Raw genomic sequence first — 14601 nt, forward strand, 5'->3', positions numbered from 1 at the left:
TGCTGAATGTTGGTACTGGGAGTCATTGCACCCCAGCATCCATCCAGCCACAGGTCCAGAGTCCAGGCACATTCCCCTCCAGGGGATCAGGTCTTGCTGCTCAGACCTGCCTGCTGCAGAAAACAGCACAGACTTGGCACACAAGGAGCTGGTTGGCTCAAATAAGCTCACCAGCTCTCCAGCTAACCAGAAATCCAGACCTGAACCCTCCCCAAAGTTAAAGGATTTTGAACACGTGCTTTCAGCCCGTTTCCCAGCAAACACAGAGAAGAAGCCTTCCTCTGGCCCAGCACTAAAGCACCCAGGTCACTCCTGAAGGTCCACAGCATTTTTTGCTGTTCATCTCTGGATCAAATTTGGTCCGAGGATGGCATTTTTAAAAATATAACCCTAACTCTGCTCCAAAGCTTTATCATATTCCCACCCTATGTTCTCATTTTGAGGCATTTTCTAACCTTGTTCATCCAAGATCAGAACCTCGGAAAAAGTGGCAAGTTTTGTACAGCAAAGCAGTTCTAACAGATAATATATGTACCTCAAAACAGAACTGAAAGCTCCCAGTTTTAAACCAAAAACGGCCTCTATCATTGCCTGCAGAAAATAAAGAGGAAATATAGGTTTGATTGAATCAATAGGTCTTATAATTAAATGCTGCCAACTTAGATGACATGATTGGACTGCCGGTTTAAGTTTGTTTTTATTTATGTTGGTTATCCTGAGGAAAAAAAAATCAGCTAATTTTGGAAACAGTTATTGGAATTTAGTGTAAATCTCCCTTAGGGGACAAAATTACAAGTTTCACAAACAAAAAAGTAAGTTTTGATAGACTTGACTTCACTGGAAGCTATCACAATCTAACTGCATTACAGCTGACAGAAAGCTCTTTTGACTTCTTGCCAGGGGCTTGACCAACACAAGACAAGGAATACATCTCAGATCCCCACACTCAGGAGTGCCAATTGTAAATGAAGGAGAATTTGCTAAGAGCAGCTGAATTCTACCCACAAATCCATAGCTTAAAAATTCACGGGAACAAATTGATTATTTTCCTGAAACATCCCCAGATTTTCAATAATGGAAAAACAAAGCTGAAAGGAACATTGTCTTCTTCCTGATGGTGCAAGTTATGTGCAGATTCAATTAATTCAACACAGACACATTAATTTTTTGCCACTTATCACTATTGCTTGTAATAGGGCCATCACCTCCTTTTCCCTATAATGAACATACAGATCTACATATATTTTATCTCAAATATAGACACCATGTGCCAAAATAAATACTTATTACATTACAGCAAATTAGAAAAACAAGACATTTTTAAAAGGCTACAAGAGAAATATATTGTAACACTGCTCAAGCCTATCCACCAGCACTAACCTGTCTCCCAGATGACAGAAAACAAAAAGATTTGATAAAGCTTTATATTACTGAAGATGCCCAAGCTTCCTCTTTTCACCATAACTCCTTTCAAACTGGCAGCCCAACAGAGATGCAAGATACTGAGTCCAAACACTAACACTCTGAAACTCTTCTCATTTTCATTTTGAACAACTGAGAGGGCTCCCCCCACCTCCCCAGTCAAGACAACAGAACAAAGATAGGTTTCAGCTGCAAGCCTACTATAGGAAAAAAACAGCAGTGAGTGTAAAACCATAAGGGACAACAGCATTAGCTCATCTTTTCTCCTTAGTGCAGCAGCAAACAATTAATGTTAAAGTAAAATGGGTCAATCAAGACCTTAAATCTTCTTAACAGCCAGCATAGTCAACTCATGTGGTCACAGCAATCCAAAATAACCCCATGGATGCATCAGTCCTTTCCTCCAATACCTAGAATTACAAATGTCCCATTGAGTCTCTTCTAAAACACCATCACCTCCCCACGACCCCCTCCAATAGTTTTGTAGCATAACCTGTGATTAAACCTACTCAATGAAATAAAAGCTTTTTCCTCTACCGAGGCAGACAGCTTAAGAAACCACCTCTGTTTCCAGTACTAACCCTCTAAAACAGCTCCACCCTATGGAAATCTCTCTCTGGCTCTTTTTTTCTTACCAAGAGAGATGCACTACAGAGCTGCTGCTCATCAGCACACTTCAACACAAAGCAAAAGAATGAAGGAAAAGCACCAACCTTAAACACAAGACCCACCCATACTCTCCCTTAGCCTGCACCTGTGTTTGGGGAGGGATAAGCAGTGTCTGATCTTATGGCACACTGTTCATTTTCATGCCTTCTCTGGAGGAACTCTGCACCTCCAAACATCATCAAGGGTTTTCCACACTGAACCCACATACCCTGAATTTACACTCCCCTTTCCAGCAAAGACATCCCCTTTTCCATTAAAAACACACTTAACTTTCAGGCATGCTTAAGGCTCGCTTTCAAGGGCAATTAAGCTTGTGTTTAAACAACTGAATGAATCCAGATGGACCAAAACAAGCAGCTTTGAGTCTTAGGGAACAATTCTACAAATCAGCACACACCTAATTTTATTTCTTGATCACACACGTGGACTTCAAGGTAGCACACAAACAAAACATCCAGATTGTCAAACTATTCAGTTTAGAAGGGATCTTGGGAAGTCACCTAGCCCTAGGACCCCAGGATATTACACTTTTCCAAACTTCTGGCTGTTACTCGTTCACGTGCATGTTAACCACTACACTGCCTGATCCCTTTCTAGGTAATGCTTCAATTCAGCAACAAGGAGCACCACTTTGTTTTACTGTGAGCCAGAACTTGTATCTCAGAGCTGTTCTCAGCACAGTCACAGCCTGTGCTATATGCAAAAGATCTGTAAGTAAGCTGGGCCTTTGGACAGACCCACCATTTACAGAGAAGCACTTACATTAGAGCTCCTTCCTCTTTCTGAAGCTGATAAGACATTTGTCCCCTCATTGCAGATAAGATTTCACACCCCACAGCTGGCACAGCTGCATCACAAGTTCTGTCAGCACCTTGTGACTTTGTAAGCTTGTAGTAATAGAGGCAACTTTCTGAAAGCCATCATCATAAAGTCCTCACAACCTAAATTCTTTTTGACTTCTCACCCCTTTAAGAAAACAAACCTGTCTCCAGCACGTGTTCAACATGCCACATTCAGGGGTGATAGCTGAAACAGTCCAGCAGTCTGCAGCGGGCCTCCACCCACCCGTTTCTGGGTTAAAATATTTCTAGTGATTTCCATGGCTCAGGCAACTGTTAAGTAAGCACAAGGCCAGAGCCTGCTCTAGTGTCAGTACACACAGCAAATGTCTCTTCTGGCAAATCCAGGTATATCCTTTAGAAATTGGTAACTCATACAGAGAGCAGCATGGCACAGGCTGAAGGGAAAGGTAGGCTTCTGGAAAAGTAAGGGAATTCTTAACCTAGAGACTGCAGCCGTTGATTTAGAGGCGACTGCTATCGGATCACTCATGCTCAGGGGTCATTAAACGACGACTTATCTTTATTGTCAGAATGTATTTAAAGAGCAGAGCTAAGCGGGTACTGACATAACATACCATAACAATTACATCAGAGCTCTAAAACAAGGGTGCAAATGGCACTTTATGTAACAAACTGTATTATAAGAACAATGAGCTGTCCTCCATCCTTGGGTGCTAAACTCTCCACAGAACAGCAAATTTTTATTCTCAGGAAGACAGCTCTTTGGCTTCTCTCAAATGCCCACAGGCAATGCACAATATGGGTACAACAAATTGCAAAGTTTCACTAACCAAGGCCTGTCCCTTGGGTAAAAGATTAAGAACAGACAGAACATACAGCACAGTACCTCACTGCTGGAATCACCCCTCTTCCCAGAGCCCTGCTCACCTGAGGGTTTCATTTCAACAAGGAGCAGTCTCACTAAGCCATCAGGTTCATTGTCAATGTGTTACTTAAGCTCACCTGTAAATGCCTGAGCTCCAGGAGAAAGGTACCACATTAAGACTGAGGTCCTCCCCACCGCTGAGTGCATTACCAATGTTTTTGCAAATGGGTGAAATGAAATACAGAATGAGAAAATCAGTAGTTCCTAGACCTAGGTGCTGAAGGGGGGAGTTTGGGCTCCATTTAACATACCACACTTTCAGAACACTAGCAGCAGAAATATACACACCCATCCACAATCTTAACCAGGCTGCCTCTATGCTGAGAGTTTTTAGCATGCCCAGGGAAGGTGCCCATTCTCTCACAGTTGGAGAGTCACTTCTTAGTGATCTGTGAAGTACCAACTTCCCTAGGTAATGCTCCTTCAGCAAATTCTCTCTTCCAAGCTAGAGCTGAGATGCTGTGATCATGTCATCCAGTCATGAGGGAAGCAAGAGAAGCTATAGAAATATGCAGATGCATCTTGCATCTGAGCCTTTTCTTGAATGCACTGGCTAAGGAGATCTGCAGCCCAGACATCCTGCCAAGTCCAAACCAGCTGAGGTGAAAAGAAACAGGCTCTTTTTACAGTGAGAAAACAAAGGTTTGGGGAGAAAATTGGAAGTAATAGAACTGAAAGAGTATTTGCTTCATCTCACAAGGAAGAACCCTTCTGGAAACAGAAGGGATGGGTTTTCTGAACTGCGAGCAGTGCAGATGCTGGACAGCAAATGGGTTTTGGTTCTTTTGTTTTTTTCTGAGAAAGGATGGAGATTTATTGACACAACCACTGCATGAGTTTACGTTAATGACCACTTCTTTGTGAAACCCTGCTACTTACTCCCTATCAGGAAGAAGCCTAGATGAAAACCCACCAAGAATCAGAGAATATCTTTATTTGGAGGAAAACTGAAAGCTCCTGCCTAGCGTGGTGAAATAAACGATGTCGGTATCTTTCATGCAGAAAGCAACTCTCCCGGCTTGTGGCACACCCCCTTCTTTCCCAGGGGTGTTTCGTAAAGCAGGCAGGTCGTAATTAGTGTCTCAAAAAGCAATCTTTATTCGGTAGATCCCAAAGGGTGCAGCGTTATGGCACGGCTGAGCTGCACGCGTGCTCACGGTTTGTACCTGCAGCACTTCAAGCCAGGCACATTTCGCATAATTTAGCCTTACATAAAAAGGCTTTGTTCGCCGCCGCCGCCTCACTGCGGCTACCAGCCCACAGCACTGTCCTCTCCGCTGCCGAGCCACTTAACACAGGGAACGATATTAATATTTTCACCCCCATCCCAAATGCAAACTGAAAGCTCTTCCAACCCTTCCTCCCCCCGCCCCCCCTTCCCCGTCTCAACACAACGCCCTTTGTTCAGACTTAGGGATCCCTTCTGAGGAGCTCAGGGGTGGGGGCAGGAGAGGACAGAAGGTTACATCCCTTAGAGGTTTTAAAGCCTGGAGATGCCCCAAAAACCCTCAGAGAGGCGGCTGGCAAAACTCTACCTACCCCCCTCCCAAATGAAGGTTGCACGGGCGTTACCTGGGAGCCCCCAGTACCCTCACGGTCCCCTCACCACCGCCTGACAGAGCCCGCGCCCCGACGCCTCATGTCCCCGGCCGCCAACCACCGCCTCGCCCCTTTTTGCCCTTTTCCTCCGGCGGACACCCCACTCCACTACGACCCTTCGAGCCGCCGCCGGTAGCGCCCAGGTTGGTCCTTACCTGAGCGCCGCGGCGGCTGCCGGCACCCCAGGACGCTCTGCCGCGCCGAGGGGCTAAGAGAGGGCTCCGCCGCCCTGCCCGCCTCAGCCCAGCCCAGCCCAGCCCGCCCCGCCGACGCTCTCGGGGCTGTCGCCGGGACGCGGCCGCCTGCGCGCCGCGAACCCCCGAGACCCGCCCCCCCCTCCTCCCCCGGCCCGGCCCCGCCCCGGCGCCGCTCCCCCTGAGCCCCCGCGGCGGCGGACGGCCCCCGGTTGCCGCCCCGCCCCACGCCCTGCCCGCAGCGGCCCCTGCATTGCGGCGGGGACCCTGATACCTGTGCGGGCCGCCGCTGGCCCCGAGCCCCGCAGGCCGCGCCGTCACATCTGCGGGGGCTGCCTCAAGTGCTCACACGGCACCGGGAATGAGGTTGCTCCGTGACAGCCGCCACCAGCCGCCTACACCCAGCGGGTGCCTCCCTGCCCTGCCCTGCTCTGCCCCCTGCCCTGCCCTGCCCCCTGCCCTGCCCCGTCCTGCCCCTGGTCGATCGTCCCCGCCGTCGAAGAAAATCATACCTAAGTTCCCCGCCTGATTTCACTTGTGTCTTCCAATGATGAAAATCTGATTTCTCCCATTTCTTCTGTAGAGAAAAAAAAAAAAAAAAAGAAGAGACAGAGAGACTGAATAATGACTGAATAATGGTGAGACAGGCTAAAACAAAACAAAACAAAGAACACAAAACAAAACAAAAACAAAAACAAAAAACAAAAACACTGTTATGGCACCTCAGAAACGGCACTGCTGCTAACTTACGAATCGCACTCGTTTAGGGCCAAGCTCTCCAAACATTTCCTGGAATCCAGCAATAAAAGGTATTCCATTACTTTGTCACTTGCCAGCTTCTCAAACTGAACTTTCCTCCTCCCTCAGGAGGTCAACTACAGTTTCCATATTCCTCTGGTGAAAGTAAAGACAGCAAGGGCAAAGTCAGTCATCGTGCAATGCCACTTACGTGGTGGGGCTCCAGCATCATCTGGTCTCCCCCTTTCTAGTCAGAATCACTTTGTTTCAGTTCCCCTGGCTGGAGATGAGAGAGTACAATGTAACTCCCATGCCTTTTCCATTTCCTGAACAAATTAGTCTAATCCCTTTGTTAAAAATGAATGTACAAATCAGTCTATCAGAATCTTAACCACCAATTCAGACCATGTCACACACCTATTGGGATAATAAACATTTTAAAAATAGTCGCTGTGTTTTGATTGATAAATACTGCTATTCCTTATATTTGTGTGACCAGAATACTCACCAACTGTATCCCATACTGCAGTGCAAACACTTTAAATGCTAATTTCAGTTTTGTTTCATTTTGCTGCAACACTCAGAGCAAGTATTCTGTCTAAATTTTTTTACAAAGCTTTGTAAATGTGGGCCTTATATGTCTCCGACTGGGTGGTCAAAAACATGGCTTGGGAAAGCCGAGTCCTCACTCCTGCTTCTTCTGCAGTAATACAGAGATGGCCATGCCTCAATAATGACTACAGTGGATTGTATTCAAGTCCAGTGTCAATAAACTGACTTGGCAATGTAAAAGTGCTTTGTTAAGCATCTTTATGTATTTGTAAATCAGGAAATATCGTTTCCCTTGAATGGTCTGAGTCAAGTCTACAGACATCATCTCTTCCAGCCCTTTATCTATGCCCTCCTCAGGTTGTTTAGGAGAATATCCCACCACTGCTACTTCCCTGCTGTAGCATTTCATCTGTAAATCACTGCCATGCAAAGGGAGTAGGATCTTGCCAAGAAGACAAAGCCAGCATGTTCCCTCCAGTTACTGTCAGTGATTTATATCCATCCGGAGGAGATGTTTGCAGAGGAAATGGATTTGCTGCAGGCAGTCTTTCTTTCAGGCTGCCAGGAGCAAGACACCCTTGTTCGAGACACAAGGAATGTGTGTGTACCAGTGTCCCCAGCACCTCAAGGACCAGCAGTGCCTTTCCCCTGCTGTCGTCTTCTGTGCTTCCCCTTCAAGGCCTACATGGATGTGAAGAGACCTTGATGGAGCTCTGCCCCCAAGCACAAGGACTCTGCCCTTCCTGTCGCCACGTAAGTAACACAAATGCAGGCTTACATGAAGCCTAATCACAGGTGGAGCCCTGAGAAGGAATGAGCAGTTGACATGATCAAGGAGAAACAGATACACTTAATCCAAAGCTTAAAGCTTACAATATATTTATAAAAAAAAAAAAAAAAAAAAAAAAAAAAAAGGGGGTGGGGTGGGGAGGAAAGGACACCTTACACTTTTGTTGGAAAACAAATACTGCCATGGGCATCATGGAAGAGATGTCTTAAAGGAAAAACACTATGTACACTAAATAGAATGTGCACTGCCCATAAACACTCCTAGAGACCAGAGGGGTGATATAACTCACCAGAGAATTGCTCAGAATATTCCATGTGCCATGAAGGAATTGATGCCTCTAGCTCAGGCCCAGCACAGCAGTAGCCTGTCTCTTTTCAGCAGCAGCCTGCAGAGAGAGAGGGAAGGTGAATCTTGGAAATTAGTCATTCACTTGCAGCTCTCCTTTAAACAGTCATCAAAGATGATGAGAAATAAACACAGAAAAAAACAACGTGGCATTCGCCATTTTCCCCAAGATGATTATCTAGTCAAATTACATTATGCTTTGCATTAAATATTCAGCAACAGTGTTGACACTAGACATTTCAAGACAGGAGAAATTCTTTTAATACATGTGAGAGATATTAAAATGCATGCACATATTTTCATTAGAAATATTCATGCAGAGATCAAAAAGCATCATCTCACTAAGAGATAGTAGGGAAAGATTTTTCTTTTACAAAGGAAAAATGAATTTTTACATAACCACACAAACAGTGATTTTTGTTGTAAAGCCTTGACACACTGAATTATGGATCTCTATATGGAGGTCAGGTAAGTCAAATACAGAGGAGTTTTGCCTGCCTGCTAGAAGAAAAATGAATAGCATTACCTATAGACCTTTTTAGAACAGATTAATTTGAAAGTGTGGCTGGGAAATGCTGTTCGAAAAAGGTCTTGTGTCAATGTATATTCTTCACTTATGATATAGCTGTAACTAATCACTGCTGCTCCTCTGACAGTTTACTGTGATGCAAGTGTTGGCAAGTTGGGTATTTGTCTTCAGGATGTGGAAGGAAACATTTAATTTCTCAAAAACACAGAGTTACTTAAGCCTCGGTGCCAATGTCCCAACATCAGCTCAACATCAGCTGAGTGAACAGAGCAGTCCAGACAACACCAGCTCTTGCTTACTCATGATGGGAAGAGTTGTGAGCACCAAGGAGAAGGATGAAGTGATGGAAAGTACGGCTGTGGCTCTTCACACACTTTCCCTGGTGGCATCTTTGCAGTCTCTGGGCATGTGCAACAATCACTCGAGTATTTTTTTGCCTCCTTCCCCTTGGAAACACCCAAAGGCAGGGTTCCTGCCTCGGGATCGCCGAGATGTTTCCATCAGTTGGAAAACTCCAGGGTCCCTCTAGTGCCCAGTGGAGGCAGTGAGGAAAAAAGGTGAGCAGAAAAGCTGCCTCCAATGGTTACTGGCAGCTGAGCACAGTAAGTGCTTAGCATGAAGCTATGTTCAGGTTGCCTCCAACTTGGAGGAAAAAAACCTCAACTATATCTCATCAGCTCATACAGTAAAAATCTCCATGTCAAAAGCTTCCTTGTTCTGCCTATCTCCCACTTCACTACATTTACCTTCTAAAGATTATTTGGAGATATTACCTGTTTGTAAATGCCCCTGGTTGCCATGAGAAGGCTGAAAGCAAAGGGGAGACTTAGCCACAGTGGGAAGACCTACACCAGAGCAACTCTGCCTTTGTAGACCTTAGTGATCTTCAGTCTTCCTGTCCAAGGGGACTGTAGGCCCCCATGTGAGTTATGAGGGAAGAATAAGGGAGCTCCACTCTCATTTAGTGAACGCTTTTGAAGTCAAAAGGCAGCCTCTGCATGGAGGAGGAGAATAATTTAAATCCTGAGAGAAGGCATAAAATACTGGTGACACCTGCTCCTGGGGACACAAGGAGAGAAGAAATGCAGTGGAGAACACACTCCAGTGGAACACACACCATTTTCCACTGCTCTGACTGAAAGTGAAGGGTCCCAGGATAATATGGCAAAGGGAAACATGGACACCCAAGGTCCCATAGAGAATATGCAGAGCTTCCTTCTTCCCTGTCATTTACTGAACCCAGCTGTTTTTCCACTCAGCTTCTGAGGCCTTGAGACACCTTAGTTATGGGGCTGGTTCCTTTGGTGAAGAGGAAAAAGCTGAATGTCAGACTTGTCATGTGAGGGACATCCCACAGGAGGTTTTGTAAATGTATTCAAAAGGTAGCAGCTAGAGTACTGAGCCCTGCAGGATTCAGCTATGGAAAATCCTTAACCTAAACTGATTTTCACTGCTTTAACCCATTTTCTGTGGTACAGAGGAACAGTTCCAGAACAGTTACCATCCTGACAAAAATCTCCCTAGAAAAATAAGCTTTGTTGCTCTGAACATTTACAACTTGTGTCAGAGTGATGATTTCCAAGAAGTAACAAAGGCAAGCTTGTGAGCTTGGGTTGTTTGTTTTGCCATCCCATGCTTCTCACCAGTACAAGTACTGACTTCTTTATGTGTCCTGAAAGTTGTGGGAATAAAACTACTGCACAATTCAGTCTTACTAGGTCTAATGAAATAAAAAAACCAAACAGCTACTGCCTACCTACAAGGTCAAACAGAAGATGAATAGAATGCACATTAAGGTTTAAAGTGGTGAAGCCTCTTTATACATTGCATCTGAAGCAAGATTATATGAAAAAAGAAATGCTTTTCAAAATAAATATGGCATATAAGTTACTGAATAGGCCAACTGGTCAGAACAAGAAGGATATACTATTTTTTGAGATTTAATTTCCTGTTCTAGGGGAAAGTCTGTATTTTTCCAGCAGTAGCAACTGAGGATTAAAGTCCTTAGAAGGATTCTGTTACTGTGCTTGCAGGCTTGCACATGGAAGATCTTCAGTTCTCTGATGCACTGATAGCTTGTTTTATTAACATAGAATTTTGATAAGGCTTTTTACCTTTTAATAAGCTCCTCTTATTATGTTCAGACATATACATGTTACTGCATTTTCCAAGCCTAAATCTTAAATTATCAGATGAAAATAGATTAGCTTGATTGAGTAACATCACAATATAGCGCAACAGAGTTCATCTTCAGTTTGGGCCTTCGTATTTTTCTCCTTTCTGTGAATAAAACACAGCTGCTATTTGTTAAGAGAGGGGAAGCATTGCAGACAGAATCAGAGGTTGTTTTCTCACCAAAACTGTATCTTGACATAAAGAATCAGTGTACTTGGGTCTTGGGTCTGAGATCAGCTTCAGCCTGATCGATGAGTCTATCCATCACAGCTCTGTGTGGCAGGAACAGCTCCCTGGCCAGAGGGAGGTGGTCCTAAATACCTGAGGATGATCAGTTGGTTTGCTGTGTTCCAAAACTGCTCCTCATCTGGGGTTATGTGACACTAATAGTCTACTATGTGCATGAAAGATGAGGGATTAGATGACAGATTACCTCCCATCTGTAAATTCACGCTACTTTATGCCCACATATTTGCCTATGGTTACCTGGCTGCAAAAACCAATACTCCACATGTAGCTACTCAGGCTGAATTACAGATGTTTTAGCATGTAAGGGCCTGGTCTAATGAACTGATACATTTGCTGCAATCAGCTTCAGAAATACAGCCTGAGCACCTGAATGTTATCTCCTGCAAGCAGAGATGAAGAAACCGTGGGATGGGTGAACGCTCGCGGCTGTAAATACAGTAGCACAATCTCTGTCATCCCAGCAGATGGATGAGGTTACGTAAAAAAAAAGATAAAATTCCCCCCCAAATGGCTGATCTGATCATATTAAATCTACTGGCACTCTAAGAAAGCACTTGGTCATGCAACATGATGGGGCAAACCAGCACTCAGCCCAGCAGTCACGCAGCTACATTTGTTGGGTGGGTTAGTCCTCTTCTTCAATCACGACTTTGGATTTTATCATTTGAAGGACTTGTACTCCAAAGAAAGAAGTCAGCAGTGGAGCTCAGGGTGATCATTCCTATAAACTACCTCAGCGGTGATTTGAATGGGGTGGGGGGGTGGGGGAAATCAAAACAGGGGTTGATTTTGCCTTGAAACTTGTACTCAGACAAAGGAGCTGCAAGAGAAATGTGAAGCACGTCAGGGAGCTGATGGGTGGGGAGAGAAGTATTTCAGGTGGTTGTGACACCTATAAACATCCATTGTCTGAAACGACTCCTTGTCATCACTTGGTATTTCTGATTTTTGAAGCATCTGTGGATGCTTGCACAGGCTGCTGTGTTGCCATGGAGACTGTGGTGTCAGTGCTGAGGCTGTTAGCAAATGGGCCGACCTGTTTGTGTACCTCCAGAGGAAAAAGAAAGAAAAACCTTGTCATCTGGGTGGCGGCTAGGAAAGGGAGGCTGACAGTGAAATGAAGTGACTACACATAATGGTTTTCAGAATCTTCTCCTCTTGGAAGCGATGGAGGAGTACAGAGAGGGAAAGTAATGAGGCAAAGGAGCCAGAAATGCTGTCAAGTGCTTAGCAAAACCCTCTCTGTATAGCTCAAGGTAAGGGTCCCTGCACAATAACATCAGCTACGGTCAAGAAAAATCAGTATGATAATTCTAGTTTCCCAATGGCCTGGCATCACTTTCTGCAAGAATCAGGGTAAAGAACAACAAGAAAGATAAAAGGTGAGCCAGAGTGATCAACACAGGAGAGTAATTTCCTTTGAGTGACACCCTGAGACCAAGCAATAGATACACATTATAAAACTTACATTTAGCTAGTATACATGTAACACCTGCACTGGGATACAACTACACTGCTAAGTGAGAGGCAAAACAGCTTTAGAAGTGACAGGTGAGTGAATACACAGGAAATAAAGTAAAAAGCCTGGGCAGTGATCCAGCCTGTTTTCAAACTTCATCTCTTTTGCTGGTGTTAGAAAAAAAACATAAATTACATATATGTACAGTACAAATCCCCGTGAGCTGAATTCCTATATGCTAATGCAGTATTTTATCAGGCAACTACAGAAGGCTGTCCCACTTGATTAAAAAATTTTGAGTTTTGCCCTACAAAGATTAGCCACATCACCAAGAGTTTTTCTTGCTTTTGAGTTGGGATGGGGGGGATCAAAAGGCAGGTCAAAAAACCCAGGGAAGGGCTGTTCCTTACTGTCAAGTAGCTTTAACTACAAGAAACAGCATCAATGTGAGGTCACCCTTAGTGTACCTTTTCTCAGTAGGGCTGTGTCATTTTACATATGAACCAGAAATTGAACAATATTTTAGAGTGAATTCCTCTTAACCAACCACCTTTCATTTGTATTGTTTCTCTGCCATAAAAGAGAGAAAATGGAATTATGAAGCACAAGCACCAAGAGAAATGTTTGAACACAGGGAAGACAAACAAAAAGCCAAAATTGCAACTCTTGCCCTTCATGTAGGTCCCCTTATTATAGCATCGTGCTGGAAATGTGGGCAGGGACTTGGCTGCTTTCAAGATATGGACCAGTGCAGCCAGTAAGTCCAAAGAAGCTTCTTGAGCATGAAGCCACTCCATCCTCTGCTTGTGGCCTTACTCTGGGGACAGTCGAGCACTGTCAAGCTGCTGGCTCTTCTCCTTATTTCTCATTGCTGACTCACACTGAAGGCAGATGAGCCTCAAGCTACCCTTGCCAGAGTACCTTGCCACACAAACCCCAGTCACAGTCAGCACAGAGATAAAACATGAGTCCTGCCAGATTCTGACCAGGTTCAGAGAAGCTTTCTCCTGCCTTCAGGTGAATTTCTATTAAATTCATCTGTCGAGCTGAGCACTCACCTTCAGACTATTAGTTGATGTTGCTGGAAGCATAAGCACTCTTGACTTTCAAAGGAAGCTGTTCTGGGAACCGAAGAGTGTCCTTGGGAATCAGTGGCTTTCATTTTCATGAGACTGCAAAAAAAAAAACAAATGCAGGTTTTAGAGATCTAAAACAAGTAATCTACACAAGCTGGCAGGGAGAAGCTGAAAGCTGTTGCTCATGTGGACACAGCTCAATATTTATGGTGTGTGTGGCCAGTTCTGCAGTTCCCACTGATAATGCATCACATAGCCTGACTCCAGTAATCAGGGCTTAACTTCAACAATCAGAGTTTTTACTCACAGCAAACATTTGGGTAAAGAACTTCAGACTCAAAAGCTATGAAAATCAGGGCAATGGACAGGCAGAGCTGCCTGCAAACACTGAGGCTGCTGCTGAGGGAAGGCTGGTGACAGGGAGGGAAAAATAAACCTACCTGTGCATGGATGAGGATGTAGCAGGAGGGCCATGTGACAGGTGGTGTGTGCAGCAGCAATTCAGGAGGAAGGGAATACTTTGAAGCTGGGTGTGTTCACTGTGCTGGGGAGATCTGTACTGTTTTCAGTGTGTTTCAGGTCAACCCTGAAAGAAATCAGAATCAGCAGGTGAGGTAAGGGCACCAGGTTTGCTCTCGCTATGACTGAGAAACAAACACAGCAAAATCACTGCAAGGGTGGGAATTCACAGCCTTCCATTCTCTGGGAAAAGTGGAAGATTATCGTCACGTTTAAAGAAAGACAAAGAAAACCCTGATCTAGCCACAGCTGGTCCTGGAACTGCCAAACCTGACATGAAAGCTAAAGAGGGGTCATGAGGAGGGGTAATATGCCCCCCCAGTCCTGCCCCCAGCATCTCTAGTAACATCAACATGCACTTCAGAGAAAGCTGCCACTTCCTGGGGGTGTGGGGTGGGGATCAGACTGAAACTCTGCCACTTAGCCCTGGGAAGCAGCATTTCTACCTCCATTCTTGTCAGAGCCCCTCAGTAAAGCCCTGACTTGAGCAGGAACAGCACTAGACCCAACAGGGCTTTTTTCTCCATACCAGGCCTTGGGCCCAGCCTGGTGAAGCT

General features: G+C 44.9%; 1 long non-coding RNA gene across 1 annotated transcript in view; it reads right to left on the bottom strand.

Moving 5' to 3' along the window:
- The window catches only part of LOC115598577, a 121146-nt gene extending 115494 nt beyond the window's left edge, over positions 1-5652 (bottom strand). Inside the window, exon 1 of the long non-coding RNA XR_003987745.1 lies at positions 5574-5652. This is a non-coding gene — a long non-coding RNA (uncharacterized LOC115598577). The remainder of the gene's footprint in view (positions 1-5573) is intronic.
- Positions 5653-14601: the final 8949 nt, after the last annotated feature.

The sequence above is a fragment of the Calypte anna genome, chromosome 7 (assembly GCF_003957555.1).
Source record: "Calypte anna isolate BGI_N300 chromosome 7, bCalAnn1_v1.p, whole genome shotgun sequence".
NCBI lineage: Eukaryota > Metazoa > Chordata > Aves > Apodiformes > Trochilidae > Calypte > Calypte anna.